General features: G+C 36.9%; 3 long non-coding RNA genes across 5 annotated transcripts; 1 reads left to right on the plus strand and 2 right to left on the minus strand.

Moving 5' to 3' along the window:
- Positions 1-1,386: 1,386 nt before the first annotated feature.
- Positions 1,387-2,200, plus strand: LOC139782854 (uncharacterized). Its single transcript, XR_011721030.1, has 2 exons — positions 1,387-1,455; positions 2,090-2,200. It is a non-coding gene; the product is annotated as an uncharacterized lncRNA (long non-coding RNA).
- A 1,262-nt stretch (positions 2,201-3,462) lies between these two features.
- LOC139782850 (uncharacterized) lies at positions 3,463-5,189 on the minus strand. Its single transcript, XR_011721022.1, has 3 exons — positions 4,992-5,189; positions 4,259-4,905; positions 3,463-3,614 (listed from the first exon to the last, which is right to left on the minus strand). It is a non-coding gene; the product is annotated as an uncharacterized lncRNA (long non-coding RNA).
- Positions 5,190-6,959: 1,770 nt separating this feature from the next.
- Positions 6,960-10,041, minus strand: LOC139782852 (uncharacterized). Of its 3 annotated transcripts, XR_011721027.1 has the most exons (5): positions 9,763-10,038; positions 9,400-9,691; positions 8,573-9,194; positions 8,272-8,488; positions 6,960-7,610 (listed from the first exon to the last, which is right to left on the minus strand). It is a non-coding gene; the product is annotated as an uncharacterized lncRNA (long non-coding RNA). The 3 variants fall into 3 exon arrangements; XR_011721028.1 differs by having other exon boundaries at positions 8,573-9,691; positions 9,779-10,041; XR_011721026.1 differs by having other exon boundaries at positions 8,573-9,691; positions 9,763-10,041.
- Between the last annotated feature and the right edge of the window lie 5,269 nt (positions 10,042-15,310).

The raw sequence follows: 15,310 nt of genomic DNA on the forward strand, positions 1-15,310 counted from the left end.
AAATAAAAGCGCATTTTTTATCGCTAAAAGAAAATTGAGAATAAGCCAGTATATATAAATCGTGATTTAATGCTATATTGTCCGAACTATATTAATTTGCATACCATGCGAACTTCGCCGATAACATTATATATACATTATTAAGAGTACATTAATAAATTCTTTCCATTTACATCAAAACTCAGATAATTCTCACTTGTGACGTCATTCTGTCTTTACGATTCATTAATTGTCAAAAAGGATAGGACAACGTCACAAGTGACAATTATTTAAGTTTTGATATAAGCACATAATATTACACACAATATAATATACCCTAAGAGCACAGTTGACGGAAAGTCGACGGCAAGTCGACTTTTATAAGTCGACTTCTAGTCGACTTCTAAAATGGCGGAAAGTCGACTAAAAGTCGCTTCTAAATAGTCGACTTATAAAAATGGCGGAAAGTCGACTAAAAGTCGACTTCTAAATAGTCGACTTATAAAAGACGGAAAACAGTCAAGCGGCGCGTCATGCAATCATCAATATGGCGGCGAATCTCGAGGAGGCTGGAGGACCAGAGTGGACTAGAGTTTACGCGAGTGCGAGGAATACGTGCCGCGAGACAGGACACGATAAGACGCCAGATAGTTCTTGCAGGTATGGCGGATCAAGTCGCGAGAAAGGTTTTGCCCGACGAGGTAAAAGAGGATCAGGATAAGGCCAAGTGGAAACATGCTTACGGTTAGGTATGGTGTGTATTAATTATCATCGATAATTAAGACCTATTGAATGCGACCTTCCTCCATTCTGTATCATCTTTCAGAACACCAGAATGAAGAAACCTGTGTTCATGCATTCTTCGTGCGTTCTACGGAAATCAGTCCGGAATAGGTGGTTTATAAAGAGGTGTACGAAACGAATAAGATTACATGCGAGGTGTCACGGTGATAGAACCCGAATGATTGCCGAAATTCGCCCATGCTATGCCATCTTAATGAACCATTGGTTGATCCACCGCCAAGGTATTTTTATCACAATTGTTGCTTTATAATGTTTTTCCTACTTATTTATAAAGATATTTATAGATATAATCATGAACCGGGAAGATCATTTGCCGCGTGTCTGGTACATTCGGAAAGGCCGAATGGGCACTACCATCGATGGATGTAGAGCACCGTGGCGGCGGTGTCAAGTGGTTAGCGTATTTCTTCTTGGAGGGTCAAGTGTGCCCTAAGCTGAAACGATTTGTCCCGTCGCTGCTGACGACACCTGGGAGCATCACCAAGTCATGGGCCAGATAATCGTTATTCTATCTCCTTTTGATTTCACGTTGATTCATCAAATAGATTACATCAATTCAATATGATTTTTTCAGGTTGATACCACGCACTCATCAGCAATAGTACAAACGCTGCAGTCGCAGGAGTCGTGTCCAAACACAAACTGCTAGAAATCTGGGGTTCGGATAAAAATGTGAGATTTTAATTATAAAATAATTTTAGATATTATCATAGACTTCTATACAATACTAGACCGCTGACAGACATCTCGGCCGTGATGCTTGCCCATGTTGATTTTAGTCAAGATATGCTATACTACTATCTATACAAGTGGTTTTATACAAGATTTCTATACAATAGTCTGGCATATACAAATGTCCAAAGAAAGTTTTAATACTACACAGGAGTAGTGGTTCGATTTCGGCATCCAATACGCTACACGTCGAAGGCATGACTTACAAACTTATTGATAACATGTACCAATATTTAACACAAAACATTTGCCTGCTTCGTTATGTACTGTAATAACGAATGCAGATAAACGCACATCATGAGCAACTGAACACCCGATAGTGACTTATTGTTAATCAATATGGCCGCACCCTTTACTAACACTTGCACCTTGCACTCGCATCAGCTTTTCGGCAGTACGTCCATAGATGTTAGTGGTCTAGTATAAAAGTCTGTGGATATTATATATTTATAATAAATATTATATATATAAAACAATATTATTATATATTTACAACCTTATGATATATATGATATATATTATATAGCTATTTTGCATATTGTTTCGCGATTAACGCTGGAATGTTTAATTTTAGTTCTGTTATTGTCAGCTTACCAGAAGTGGCTGCCGGAATCCGCGCACGCAGAAGTGGCACAGATATGGCCGCCTTTGTAATTAAGAATAAAACATTAGGATTGTAATTATACAGTTTTTTAGATAATTAATTATTTTTATATATGAAAAAAAATCGAAATGCATCAGTTTTAGCCCTCCAGCAAGGGGTCGATTGTGTATCTTGAAATAATGAGGTAAAATTACAAAAGTGAGAAAATTCATTAGCGTATCTACGATTTTATTTATCAAATCTAATAAAATCTGTAACTTTTGTTATTTTTACCTCGTTTCAAGATACACAATCGACCTCCAGACGTACGCGGCGGTTTATTTTATCGACTTTAAAAGTTGGCGGGAAGTCGACTTTTCGTCATGACGGGAAGTCGACTTTCATCATGACGGGAAGTCGACTTTAAGTCGGTGGTTTTTGCGACATTCGCCGACTTCAAGTCGACTTCAAGTCGACTTTCGTCCTTAAAAATGTCGACTTCTCTGCCAAGTCAGTTTCGGTAGAAGTCGACTTAAAGTCGACTTTTTGCTCTTAGGGTACGTACATTACTTTTATTTGTAACGCTATTTATTTTTTTCTTCTTTATCTTCTTCTCTCTTTCTTCTTAATTTTAACTTCAACTTGCAAAAATGAAATTGTTAAAATTTTTACTGACAATTGACTGTGACCACACGAAGCAAGTTGTGCATAGAATCCTAGATAATCAGAAAGGTGACATTAACGGTAAATATATCGATTTATCGCGATTATCGCCATTTTGCTTTTATTATGATCGCGGTCTGATTCAGGCTGGATCCTTATGAAAAAAGAAAAAGTGGAACGGAATAATAACGGAATCATTTGATTGGTTAGCCTTGTAATACTTGTTTTAGTTTCTACAGGGCTAAATCAAAATAATTCTACTATTATTTTATTCTCCCTAAGAGCAAAAAGTCGACTTTAAGTCGACTTGAAGTCGACTTCTACCGAAACTGACTTGGCAGAGAAAGTCGACATTTTTAAGGACGAAAGTCGACTTGAAGTCGACTTGAAGTCGGCGAATGTCGCAAAAACCACCGACTTAAAGTCGACTTCCCGTCATGATGAAAGTCGACTTCCCGTCATGACGAAAGTCGACTTCCCGCCAACTTTTAAAGTCGATAAAATAAACCGCCGCGTACGTCTGGAGGTCGATTGTGTATCTTGAAACAAGGTAAAATAACAAAAGTTAACAGATTTTATAAGATTTTTGTAAATAAAATCGTAGATGCGCTAATGAATTTTCTCACTTTTGTAATTTTTACCTCATTATTTCAAGATACACAATCGACCCCTGCTGGAGGGCTAAAACTGATGCATTTCGATTTTTTTTCATATATAAAATAATTTAATTATCTAAAAAACTGTATAATTACAATCCTAATGTTTTATTCTTATTACAAAGGCGGCCATATCTGTGCCACTTCTGCGTGCGCGGATTCCGGCAGCCACTTCTGGTAAGCTGACAATAACAGAACTAAAATTAAAACATTCCAGCGTTAATCGCGAACAATATGCAAAATTAGCTATATAAATATATATCATATTATTATCATAATGTTTGTAAATATATAATAATTTGTTTTATATATATAATATATTATATAAATATTATAATATCCACAGACTTTTATACTAGACCACTAACATCTATGGACGCACTGCCGAAAAGCTGATGCGAGTGCAAGGTGCAGGTGTTAGTGAAGGGTGCGGCCATATTGAATTAACAATAAGTTACTATCGGGTGTTCAGTTGCTCATGATGTGCGTTTATCTGCATTCGTTATTACAGTACATAACGAAGCAGGCAAATGTTTTTGTGTTAAATATTGGTACATGTTATCAATAAGTTTGTAAGTCATGCCTTCGACGTGTAGCGTACTTGGATGCCGAAATCGAACCACTACTCCTGTAGTATTAAAACCTTTCTTTTGGACATTCTGTATATGCCAACTATTGTATAGAAATCTTGTATAAAACCACTTGTATAGAATAGTAGTATAGCATATCTTGACTAAAATCAACATGGCGGCAAGCATCACGGCCGAGATGTCTGTCAGCGGTCTAGTATTGTATAGAAGTCTATGATAATATCTAAATATTTTTATAAATTAAATCTCACATTTTTTTATCCGAACCCCAGATTTCTAGCAGTTTGTGTTTGGACACGACTCCCTGCGACTGCAGCGTTTGTACTATTGCTTGATGAGTGCGTGGTATCAACCTGAAAAAATCATATTGAATTGATGTAATCTATTTGATGAATCAACGTGAAATCAAAAGGAGATAGAATAACGATTTATCTGGCCCATGACTTGGTGATGCTCCCAGGTGTCGTCAGCAGCGACGGGACAAATCGTTTCAGCTTAGGGCACACTTGACCCTCCAAGAAGAAATACGCTAACCACTTGACACCGTCCACGGATGCTCTACATCCATCGATGGTAGTGCCCATTCGGCTTTCCGAATGTACCAGACACGCGGCAAATGATCTTCCCGGTCATTGATTATATCTATAAATATCTTTATAAATAAGTAGGAAAAACATTATAAAGCAACAATTGTGATAAAAATACCTTGGCGGTGATCAACCAATGGTTCACTAAGATGGCATAGCATGGGCGAATTTCGGCAATCATTCGGGTTCTATCACCGTGACACCTCGCATGTACATCTTATTTGTTTTCGTACACCTCTTTATAAACCACCTATTCCGGACTGATTTCCGTAGAACGCACGAAGAATGCATGAACACAGGTTCCTTCATTTCTGTGTTCTGAAAGATGATACAGAAGGAGAGGTCGCATTCAATAGGTCTTAATTATCGATGATAATTAATAACACACCATACCTACCTGTAAGCATGTTTCCACTTGGCCTTATCCTGATCCTCTTTTACCTCGTCGGGCAAAACCTTCTCGCGACTTGATCCGCCATACCTGCAAGAACTATCTGGCGTCTTATCGTGTCCTGTCTCGCGGCACGTATTCCTCGCACTCGCGTAACTCTGGTCCACTCATCTGGTCCTCCAGCCTCCTCGAGATTCGCCGCCATATTGAGATGCATGACGCGCCGCTTGACTGTTTTTCCGTCTTTTTATAAGTCGACTATTTAGAAGTCGAATTTTAGTCGACTTTCCGCCATTTTAGAAAGTCGACTTTTAGTCGACTTTCCGCCATTTTTAGAAGTCGACTAGAAGTCGACTTATAAAGTCGACTTGCCGTCGACTTTCCGTCAACTGTGCTCTTAGGGTCTGCTATTTTCTTTCCTTGAAAATCCAGCCTCATGTTCACAGAGCTATTTGGCCGGGTTTACAATGGATGTCGTAAGTCGTAATATATATATAATATATATATATATATAAGATATACCTATATATATATATATATATATATATATAATATATATATATATATATTAGAGTAGTCCTTTTACTGGACAAAAAATATATATATACATGCAAAAATAATCGCGTTCAATGTTTTTCCTGAATAAAGAAAGATCATTACAATTTGTGTCGTACAAATGTTTTCTTTAATTAATATAACACTCTTTTACTAACATGCAAGTTTTATTTATTAAATTAATTAGAATTTAATCAAATAGAATGTAAAATTAAACAAGTTTAATTGAAAAAATTCAATCTAACTACTTGAGTATACCCCCGCGTGTATAATTATTAAGTGAGCAAGGGAGGCAGAGGGAAGAGATACTATTTCTACAATTTACAAAAAATAAAATGTGTCACATTATTTATATTAAGAGAAAGGTTTATCGTACCAATTGCGTTTATGTACAGAAATGTTTTATTCTTAAATTATGCACAAATTACAATCAATACAAATGTATCTGAAACAAGCAGGTTGAGGGATATCTCAATTTTTTGGCTGCTATACGAATATTCAGATAAAATGACAGCTGTTTTGTTAGGTGTCGATATATTGCATCAATCGCCATGTGTTTTTGCAAAATTCATAAAACACGTCTGATTATAGTTGTTGTCATATCCGAAGAAACAACTGTTTTAAATTGATAACTGATTTTTAATAAATGTTGATAATCAATTAAAACAATTGATCATATCTATTTTATAACTTAGTATAGTAAAGCTAGTTATTTGTTCAGATATCCACATTTCGACTGAGTAGTATTATAGTAATAAAGGTATGTGCTAAGTCTGCACTTTAGCTAGATATCATAAAACATGTATCATTCTTTCTCTCTAGCACATCATACATTGGTATTACTAAGTATACGTTTACTTTCTTTTTAAATCACGCGAAACAATGCAGAAAAAAACTCGATATCGAATCCTAAAGTTTAGAAGAATGTTAGAATTGAACAAGTCATTTTCGCCATCATCATGATGCTATTAATTAACACAGCTTTGAAACGTAAAAATCTAGTGTTGTTAAATAACTCTAATAATCATAAATCAAAAACTCAATTTTCTCAAGTAAATAGAAAGGAACATTATTGAGAATACCTTTGAACCAGAATTTCTTGGAGATTGCAGCTACCATTGTTACGATTAAATAACAACGAAAATCCATTTTCCTTGTACCGCATCGAGTTGCATCTTAGTTATATCGCATTCGTTTTTCGATTTTTATAATCATCACCGATAGCGCATATCAAAGTAATCCACGAGATTATCGGATCGAGTAATAAAGTGATAAAGTATCAAAGCAACAATATACATATTTTACCTCAATACGGAACATTCGTGAAAAGTATGTTGAATAATTTGCCTATCGGATTAAAACTCTATTAAGCTAAATTAAATAAACTCGATATCAGAACGATACCAGAACATCACACTGCAAATACCAAATTATATATATTGTGTAAGTACTGAGCGACATATCTTAGATAAAAAACCTATCCAGAGCGATAATTGTATGAGCCGCGCGTTATCTAGCCTAATATTAGATCGTTAAACGTTAATGAGTAACCAAGGTATACCATACGGTACATCCAAACCACTGCCACGTAAGTTAGGAGCTTGGTACAAAAATGAGGCACAGTTTCACAATCGGGGAATTCTCTACCAAATGCTACTCCTCTATCTCCCAATGAATGTATCCGTATATCAAACATGACAATGTAATTACCATCATTAAACTAAACCATGCATAAATATTAATATTGTGTTTTTAAATTTGTTTAAGGAGAATGACGATTTCTTAAACAATTGCCGTATTCTTATGTCGGTAGCAAACAGTCTTAACAACGAGCGTAGACTAATCATGCGGCGTTCCATAATCGTGTAGTCCTTGCGTCGGTATGCATCATGTTACATGCTGGAGTTAACAACTCTCATCAGGTATAACATAGCAACGTTATTAGCAATTGACGATTAGCGACAACGCAACGTAGTTGCTCAGCCACTGTACCATTAACCAGAGCTTCTTTAGGCTTATTGCTCTGCTGCATACGAGGAGGATGAGACCGATGTTCTCTTTGGCCTTTCCCTGCAAATTATTGTTAAACATGAATTCCTTACAATAATAATGTAGATATTTACATTATTTTGTCGTAATTATTTAAGATACTTTTGGTTTCTCCCACTGGAACCGAAGATGTATAGTGTATGTAGCGTAAACTATAAAGCGTCAATAATGAAAATCTATAGTGTACATCACGTTAACAATAGATTCCCACTTTCCAGCGGGAGAAATCGAACGCAAGATTAGTAATTACGATATGCATTATTTTATACATAAGATAGCAAAATAGAACATGTATAAACAAAATTATAAAATTATCTTATTATTTTGAAAAAATACATAATAAAATCGAAAATTAACTCGTAGAAATTAAATCGATAAAGATACAACAGTAAAATCGCATAATCAGGTCGCATTTCTAATCAGTATTAACACAAAGTATAGACACATTTTAAATTATACTTTATCAACCAATGTGTACTAAATTAAGTGCACATAATACAATTGAACAAAACATTGAAAAATTGAATATTTTCTTATTAACTTGTTTAAACTTTTAAAATATGTATAACCCTTTACCATTTTATAATCTTTATAATAACTGAATATTAATTAATCAAAAAGAAGACGTAAATGAGTGTAGACTTTGTTTAATTTTATCGTAAGTTTGTAACATGATACATACCGACAGAAAGTTTTTTCAATACCGCACCAATATTAATTTCTGCGTCCTTGGCAAACATCTTCAGTTTCTCGAAGGGAATAGCCACGCCGCCTTTATCGGTTTCCCACTTTCCTTTGCCATCATCTTCGTCACGTTTCTTTTCTCGTTTTTTTCTTTGCGTTCTTTACGTTGCTCCTACCTCTTCACTTTATCCTCGTCCTCCTCCTAGGCTAAAGCCCTATGTAAAAAAAATTATGGTGTCATATAATATATTATGCTTCATGTTATCGGCGTTTTAAATATACAATATTTCGCGTCTTACCTGTTATCAGAGCGGCGAGACCTTTAGCGTAAAATCGACAATGCATCGCCCCCAAGCATCCATACATGGAATGTATTGCTTGCCATAATAGACAATAGTGACAAAAATGCTGGCCAATTTAATGCGTTTTTCAGATTGTGTAAAGTCAATCTTCAATATCCTCAAATACTGTATATGCTTATATGTATAACGTATGCATTATTCTTTCTGCAGCGTTCAAAGCATCTGGATTTTCTAAGAAAAGGACAAAACTTCCCCCTTTCTCTGTTTTTAAAATTATGTAATTACTGCAATGAGAAAAGGTTAATTAAGTTAAAAATTAACTTTATAGAATTTACTGCATTTCAGTATCCATTGCTCGTATTAAAATCTAAAGTGTATGTAAGAATAATTATATATTTTCAGTACAAAAAATGAATATCAAACACAGTCATACTTAACCTTATAATCTAATGTCATATGTAAATTGATGTAAATAATAATATGTATACTGCTTTACCTCAACCTTTCGAGAGAAATGAAACTTCTACCCACTCTCTTTTTCTTCTTATTACTGAACTTACTCAATATTACATCTGTACTATGTAAGAATTGTCTCGTTAGCTAAACGTGATACAATATACTGCAAAATAACATAAAAATTATTATTTACACCTACTTACATATGAAATATAAGATTGCAAGATTAAATGTGGCTATGTTTCAATAATTATTATCCATATTAAAATCTATAATTACTATTACGTGTACTTTAGATATTTAATAAAAGCAATAAATATTGAAACATAGCATATATGAAGCAAATATACCTTTCGTTACCAACTTACCTAATAAACGAAGTTTTCGATGCAACGTTAAAGGCACTTTACCCTTCAAAGAAAAAACCAAACTCTCTCTCTCTCTCTCTATCTCTCTCTCTCTATCTCTCTCTCTCTCTCTCTCTCTCTCTCTCTCTCTCTCTCTCTCTCTCTCTCTCTCTCTCTCTCTCTCTCTCTCTCTCTCAAATTCTCAAGCAACGCGATACCTAGCATCGCAATGCTAAGACAATAAAAGTTTAATAGGACCTCTCTCTCTCTCTCTCTCTCCCTCTCTCGCTGGTTAAACGGAATATATTACACACTGCAACATATATATATATATATATAATATAAAAAGACAAATAGACAATAGACAAATTAGAACCACATTACCTCACTCGACACGAACCGTGACAGTTCGCACTATCGCATCGCACATCGCAATATTAGCGTCATTCGTACTAACTGATGATATCGATACACGTTTTACCTTCTCACACAGATCTCACGCATTATCTTTCACACCACATAATAATAAACAATAAATTTGAAAACTATCACTACTAATCTCACATGACACGAACTATCATTCCGTCACAACATATTATTCAATCTCGCCGCAATCTCGATCGCCCGGCTTCGACCGGCCAATCACCGGCACGGAAAAAGCGGCAACACTACGTGCGAGATATTCGACTCCAAACAACAACTTCTCGCGTCTCCATGACTTTTTTTATATAGGACTAGAACAATACAGGCGCGCGCTACGCGCGCGCTTTTATTTTATTTCACGAATAGAACAACACAGGCGCGCGCTACGCGCGCGCATTTATTTTATTTCACGAATATACAACAATACATTTTTTATATTTTTATTAGTAGTGAAGAGGTAAGTCGCTAATCTCGACATAGGTCCTCTAAAGCGACACCTTTTATTTCTCGAAAACTAAACACCGCACTTTATTAATGCTGATGAGGACCTAATTTACTTATATAATTATAGACGTAAAAACCCATAGACGTAAAAACGAATCATTCAAAAGCAATTATTAAAAATAAAATTTACCCATATTTCTTTTACTAATTGTACAGTTTAAATAATAGTGAATATATTATTGATAATATTAGATCATTTTACATGTTTGTAACGTCCTAAAACTATTTAAATTTTTCTTTTTTTATTTTCTCATAATGCAGTTTTATATTTAAATATAAAATTGAGATGCAACGTAAACTGGTATACTTATTGATAAAACAGATTATAAGGTAGTAAAAATCAAATCGAATAGAATAAAAACACAGCATAAGAAGATCTCGCTGCGAAATTATGAGATAAATTTACTGGCATGCTGTCGGCATACTGCCAACATTTTGCTATGTGGGGTAAAGCAATTGTGAAGCAACACACAGTAACAGACTACGAAGGTAGAAAATGAAAGGTTTCGAGTTTAAATCCTGATCGGCTCTGTTAATTTTTCCGTTTACCCCTCTCGCTGTCCAAAATTTCCTTCCGTATCTTTTCTCCACCCTCACTACACTGCTTGTTTTCTCGTATATTTCCATGATCCTCTTTCCCAACCTCTCACTCACCCATGGTTTTTTCAGACATTTTCCAAAACTCTCCTGTCCACTGAATCAAATGCTGCCCTTAGATCGACAAAAGCAGCCACTACCTTCTTTTTCCTCTTTAATCGCTTCCCTATCGCATAATTCAGTGTGTAAATGTTGTCCACCACTCCTCTCCTCTTCCTAAACCCTGCTTGGCTTTCTGGAATCATCCCCTTCTCCACCATCTCTTCCCTCAACCTATTTGCTAATATCGACGCGTACACTTTGTACGCCGTCGGCATCAGCGCGCAGCGTAATCCCTCTATGCTCACTCACCTCTTTTGCCCCTCTTTTTCGCTATCGGAACGACTACTCCGTCCTTCCACGCCTCTGGAAAACCTTCTCCTTTCCATACTCTCCTGCATACTTCCCATAACGCTTTTCTTAAACCACTTCCCCCATAACTCCACACTTCATTTCTATCTCGTCCTCTCCCGCCGCTTTACCTTTTTTCAGCCCTTTCAGCACTCTCTCTACTTCCTCCCATCCTATCTCCTTCTCTTTCTCCACTTCCCCCTCCGCCCCTTACTCTCCCTCCTCTCCTTCTCCTAGCCTTCGCTTGTATTCCGTTCCTTCTAACATCACCTAAAGTATTTATCCCACTCCTCTATTGTTATCTCCTTATTAATTTCTACCCTTCTTCTCCTTTCCTTGTTTATTACTTCCCACGCCTGCTTCTCTGTTCTCACCTCTTTCAGCAGATTTCCCTTTTTTCTTCCTTTTTCCTCACACATTTCCTTATACTCCTTCTTTCTTCTCTTATGATCTTCTTTGTGTTTTCTTCCTCTTTTCCAGTCTCTTAATAACTTTTCTACCTCCTCCCTCTTCTTCCTACAGTTCCCATCCCACCATACTCCCTTTCCTTCTGCCCCTCTTTTTACCCTTCTCACCCTTACTTCCATCTTAATTCTTTTTGTCAACTTTTCGACCTCTTTATCTATTGCCCCCCTACCTATTTCTACCTCCTCCGTCCTTCTTCTAAACTCCTCTCTTGCCTCTTTCGACCAGTCCGTCTTTTCCACCCACCTCTCTCCCTCCGCTATTGTCCCTCTCCTCTCACCAACCCCCCCCCCCTTTGTCCAACCGTACTGCTACTGATTGTTGATCCGAATCTACCTCACACCCCATCTCCAATCTTGTCACTCTTTCTCAAGCTTTTCTATCTCCTATTGCGTAATTGATCACTGTTTCCCCCCTTCCTCCTGTAAAAGTCACCTCCCCCTCCTCATCGCCCTCCTTTGCTCCGTTCATAATTTCCCATCCTTCCTCTTCCACCTATCTAATCAGCCCTTCCCCCTACCTATTTATCATTTTATCTTTCAATTTTCTTTCAACTCCCTCTTCTTCATCCTCCAGCGCTCCTTTCTCTCTTGTTCTCGCATTGAAATCGCCCCCTTCACTATCCATCCCTCCTCTCTCCCTTCCTTCTCCTTTACCGATTTTATCTTACCCATTATCTTGTCCAAGTTGCCGCTTACGTAAACTGTTGCCAATCTCCATTTCTCCTTCTTCCATCTTACTTCTCTAATCATTAAACCCTCTTCCTCCACCCATTCTTCTTCCCCTTCTAACCCTTTTCTGACTCCCATCATTGTCCCACCTATTCCTCTTCCTTTCCTTCCAACTCTTTCTTCCTTGAACCCTGTATCCTCCAGTTGAACTACTTTGGCACCCTATTCTTCATCTTCTCCCATTCCTTCTGTTCCAGCCATGTCTCCACCAATCCCACGACATCCCACTCTTTTATCCTTTCCCAAAACCCTTCTTGTTTTTCCTTCACTCCCGCTACATTCCAAAAGCCTATCTTTAGGCTTCCTTCCTGTTCTTTCCCCTCCTCCTCCTCTCTCCCGCATTCCTTTCTTCCCCCTTTCCCCATTCTCCCCTCCTTTACCTCTTTTTCACTTCTTTTTCCTCATCCCAACTCCACCACTTCCCCTCTATCCAAATCTTTCCGTACTTTACCCAAGCTCTCCTCCTATTCCTTCTCTCCTTCTCAGCTATCCTCTCCAGGCTCCAATACATTTTCCTTTCCTTCAAGGTCATGTCATCCTCTATTCTTTCCATCCTTCCTTTCAACACATTCTTCCTCTGCATTACCTCTCTTTTTCTTTCTCTATCTTTTAACCTAATTAAAACCATTTTCTTCTCTTTCTTCATCTTACTTCCTATCTCTTTTACCTCCTCTATTTCTCCCTGCACCCCCATCTCTAGCCATATCTTCTCTACCGCTTCTTTTAGCATTCCCTCTTTCACCTCCACCCCTCTTACTACTACATTGTTTCTCCTTCTGTCTCTCTCTTCTAACTCTCCCCACCTTTCTAGCTCTCTTACTTTCACTTCCATTGCTTTATCTCTTTTTCCTATCTCTTACTTTCCTTCCTCTTTCACTTCTCCCTGCCCTTCCTTCCTTCCATCTTTTTCCTTCTCTATACTCTCCAGTCTTTCTTTCAACTCTTCTATCTCCTTCTTCAATTCCTCCCTTTCCTTCTGCCATTTCACCTTTCTTTCCTCCACATCCGCCCTCATCTTCTTAATCTCATTTTTTATCATTTCTTTCTCTTTCTTGCTTTCTACCTTCTACCCTCTCTTTCTGTTCTTTCTTTAATTTCCGTATTTCCTCCATCATTTTACTCATTATCCTTATCATCTGTTCTTTCCCCTCTGGCGATCTCACCATTTTCCTACTCCTTTTAAACGCCTTTTCCTTTTCTCCTCTTCCCCCTTCCTCTCCTTTTCTTTTAAAATAATCATCCATATCCGCTTTATCCTTTCCCTCAATTTCCTTTTTCATCCCCTCTACTCTCCTTTTTATCCCCTGCCTTCCTCTCACCTTCTTTATTCTATCGTCTCCTTTTCTCGCTATCTCGCTTCAAATCTACCGCCGCCCTACTCCTTCCTCTTCTCTCTCCGAGATGTCACTACCTGTTCTCTCAGCCTTTCTTACTCTTCACCCGCGATGTCACCACCTCTCAACCGCCTGCCAAACTTCACTTTTTCTCTAAGGTGTCCCTAACCTCTTTCTGACCACACACCGTTACTACCTAACATCTCCTCTTCTACTCTTCCTTGCTTCTCGCCACCACTTCCACCGCCTTCGCCACCTCTCCCTTCCCTCCACCACTACTCTCCTCTCTGCTACTACTCCTAATCTCACTCTATGCTTTATTTTTCGCTCTCTATCGCGCTTGCTAACCACCCGCTTCCACCGCCTCCTACACCAAAAGTCCCTCTCCCTCTTTTATTAATTAATCACATATTATTTTATTTTTCAGACTCCCTTGTACTTTTTCAATCTTTTTCATTCTTACTCATTCTCTCTCATTTTATCTCATTTTGTTTTATTTAATTTGTTTGATTCACTCTCAATTACGTTCTTTCCATCACTATCTTTATGTAGTCTCCTTCCACTGTCTTTGTATAGTTTCCTTCTTTCTCATCTATTCTGCATCATTTTTCTAATTTTATTGCATTTTACTGCTTTACCTTCTCTCATTCTTTTTTATTCTTATTTGTTCTCACTCATAATGCTTCATTTTCGCTCATTGTCTTCTCTTTATTTCTCCCATTCTTTTTTATCTTCTCTGATTCTCTCTGATTTTTGTTCATGTCCTATTATTCAATTTTATTCTCATCTATTCTCTTAAATTCATATCCTGTCGTCCTAATTCTGTCTCTTTTCGCATTTTGCAGCCATTTTTTCTTATTCTCACTAATTCTCTCTCTCTCTCTCTCTCTCTCTCTCTCTCTCTCTCTCTCTCTCTCTCTCTCTCTCTCTCTCTCTCTCTCTCTCTCTCTCTCCCCCCCCTCTTCCTCTTCCTCTCTCTCCTTTTTTCTGCCTCTTGGCTCTCCTCTTTCCTTTTTTTATTTTTTCTTCCTTCTATTTTTTTTAACTTTATGATATCTTAATCATAAAGAATAAAAGAATCATATATTACATAAAACACGCTGTAGCTATCTTCATCGTTGATGTGATCATGATTTATAGCATCAGTTATATCAATTATTGTTTAAAAATTTAAAGAAAAAAAAATTTGCTTTTTCTTGTCACGCAATGACTCAACGTAAATTTTTTTTTTAAATAGGACGGAATTTAAAAAAAGCTCTAAAAAGAATAAAAATGAAAAAAATTAACAAATAAAGAAGCTTTCAAAAGTATGAAATAATACTTTTAAGAATTTCTTTCAATTTTTTGAAGTCGGCGCCAAATTAATGATAATTTTAATAGCGTTTTTCATTGGCAGAATTAGTGCGCACTTACAAGTACGCTCCAGTTCTGCCAAAGAAAAACGCTATAAGTATTCTTTTCAATTTTTTGAAGTCGACGCCAAATTGA

This window comes from Temnothorax nylanderi, unplaced genomic scaffold, assembly GCF_030848795.1.
Source record: "Temnothorax nylanderi isolate EJ_2023f unplaced genomic scaffold, tnyl_v1.0 TNYL_tig0445_pilon, whole genome shotgun sequence".
Classification (NCBI taxonomy): Eukaryota; Metazoa; Arthropoda; class Insecta; order Hymenoptera; family Formicidae; genus Temnothorax; species Temnothorax nylanderi.